Consider the following 3,060-nt stretch of genomic DNA (forward strand, 5'->3'; position numbering starts at 1 on the left):
GTCCTTAACTAGTTCCAGGGGAATCCGAAGCCCTCTTCTGACCTCCGTGGCATTGCATGACACAGGTGCACTCACATACATTCAGGCAATATAGTCATACACATAAAATAAAAATAATAAATAAAATATTTTTTAAAAAGAAACATTGTATATTGAAAGATTTCAAATTCATCCAAGAAAAAAAATAATAAAAGACCCAACAACTGAAGGGCCAGAACTGAGCAGCAGCCAAAACGCAAGGAGCTAACGATTCCTGGCTCTTTGTTCCTGTATCCATAGTGGGATCAGCATCAGGAGCTGGAGGAATATTTCAGGATGGACTGCTATCCTGGCTATGATGCCTGAGGGGTCCTGGCTGGCAGATTCAATAAGGAACCCCACGTGTAGGCATCATTTGTTTTATTTTTATTTTATGTGTATGCGTGTATTGCCTGTGTGTAGGTAAGTGCACCCGTGTTGTGCAAGGCTCACAGACGTCAGAAGAGGCTGTTGGATTCCCCTGGGACTGGAGTTATGGACAGTTGTTAGCTGCCATGTGGGTGCTAGGATTCGAACCCGGGTCTTCTGCAAGAACCACCAGTGTTCTTAACCGCTGAGCCATCTCTCCAGCCCCTTGGCATGGTTCTTTATGTGCTGGCTGTATGTACTCTCTGCAGCCCCAGCAACAAACACGCCTTGACTATAGTTACTGGAGCTAGGACTGTGGTCTTCAGTTTGCCTCACCATTGAGAACAGAATCTACAAGATGCTCCTCTGCAGCAGAGCAGAAGGGTCTGAGTGGTCAGCTCTCCCTATCCAGCCCCTGGTAGTTGCTGCCTACAGCTAAGCTTCTCCAGATGCCCTCAGAGGTATCTCACCCCCGGGGGTATGCTGGCTGGAACAGCCACAGCCTGGACTAACTGTGTATCTTGGAACTCTGACTAGACACAGCATCCTTCCTCCACTCCACAGAGCTCCCTGCAGTCTTAGAAGCCTTCCAGAAACTCTAAGTCTCCATCACAACATCTGGGTACCAAGACAGAGGTAGCATTGCAGATGCAAAACAGAGGGCCAGATCCCAGGGGGTATTTTTGCTGGGTACTTCCTGTCCCCTGCATGCACCATCTCCTAATCTGCTAGAGGTGGGCTCTTGTTTTCACTGAACACACACTCATGTTTCATACCCACATCATGGAACAGGTGAATGTCTGTCAGTGTCTGCCGGTGCCAGCCGGCCACGATGGACAGTACCTGAAAGGGGGAGTGAGGACTGAAAGAAAAAATAAGAGACAGAAAAGATGCTTGGGAGGACTGACAGTAGTGACTGCAGCCCTGGTTTATGTCAGCTCCACCTTTTTATACAGAAGAACTCAATTAGTTTCAACAGCTGTTTTTCCCACCTGTACCTGAGGGTCAAGGAGCGGTCAGATACTTCAAAGGCTTCTTTGATCTTTTTGTTTACCACTATTGCCTCCAGGTCAGGTATTGTGAGGCTCTCCATATAAACACATTCCTCCTGAATAGGCAGATTAGATACTGGTGTGCAGAACACAAACTCAGTAAACAAGCCTGTCACAGCTCAATGTACATAATAGACTAACAGCTCCCAACAAATGTCCAGTAAAGGGATGAAATTACTGCTCATGCTCATGCATGTTTCTTCCAGCAGATGCTGCCCACTATGGATGGACCCATCCTTTCCACCCTTAGCATTGTGAGACTTGTTTTGTTTGAGGCAGTTTCACTATGTGGCCCCGGCTAGACCTGAACTCTCCATTCTCCTAACTCAGTTTCCCACATACTGTAATTACAGGCATAGGCCACCAGCATTGAAGACTTTTTTTTTTTTTTAATGTGTATGAGTATATTGCCTGCATGTAGGTAGGTGCACCTGTGCCATGCAATACTCGCAAAGGACAGAAGAGGGCATCAGATCCCCTGGAACTGGAGTTACAGATGGTTGTTAGCCACCATGTGGGTGCTGGGACTCGAACGTACATCTCCTCAAGAACAGCCAGTGCTCGTAACTGCTAAGCCATATCTCCAGCTCCCATTGAAAGACTTTTTACATTATTTTATTTTTGAATTTATGTAGGGCTGGGCATTGTGGCTTATGCCTTTAATCCCAGCACAGGCAGATCTCTGTGACATCAAGGCCAGCCATCTATACAGCAAGTTCCAGGCCAACTGGGTTTTCAGGAAGATCCTGTCTCAAAACAAAAATGTATGTTTGTGTCTGCAGTGTGTGGGGGTGCCTACGGAGACTAAAGAGCATTGGATTCCCTGGAGCTGGAGTTACAGGTGGTTGTGAACCATCTGTTGTGGGAGCTGGGAACCAAACTTGGGCCCTCTGGAAGAACAGCAAGTGCTCTTAATCACTGAGTTATTACTCCAGTTCCAAGACTTTTTTTTTTGGTCTTTTTGAGACAGGGTCTCCCTATAGTCCCAGTTGGCCTGGAACTCACTATGTATACCAGCCTGGCCTTGGACTCACAGAGACCCACCTATCCACCTGCCTCTGCCTCCCGAGTGCTGGGACTGAAGGTGTGCGCCACCACGCCTGGCCAACTTTTTTTTAAGATTTATTCTATTTTTAATTAAGTGGATATGGGGGTAGGGGTATGTGCACATGTGAGTGCAGTGCCCACGGAGGCCAGAAGAGGGCATCAGATTCCTTGGAGTTGTAAAGCAGCTGCGAGCCATCTGCTGTGGGTGCTGGAAACCAAACTGGGGTGCTCTGTGGAAGCAGTATTACGTGCTCTTAACTACTGAGTTCCTATCTTGGCTTTCCTCCATGACGGACTATAATCTCTAAGCTAAAATAAACCCATTCCTCATCAAGTTGCTTGTGGTCATGGTGTTTATCACAACAGAGAGCAAACTAGGACACCCATCTTACATAGTAGGCTGAGAGACATTAAAAGCTCAGGTCAAAATCACCTGGCCCTGGCCTCACCCAGTCACTCTTTCCCCCATTTCTCCCTCTCTATATTCCTACAAGACAAAGTAAGAGCAACCTGTGCCGGGCCCACCTTGGCCCCAGCAAGGCCAGGACATTTAAGTTAGCCTTTGAGCTGTCTT

Source organism: Nannospalax galili, unplaced genomic scaffold (assembly GCF_000622305.1).
Source record: "Nannospalax galili isolate Female #2095 unplaced genomic scaffold, S.galili_v1.0 scaffold970, whole genome shotgun sequence".
NCBI classification, from domain to species: domain Eukaryota; kingdom Metazoa; phylum Chordata; class Mammalia; order Rodentia; family Spalacidae; genus Nannospalax; species Nannospalax galili.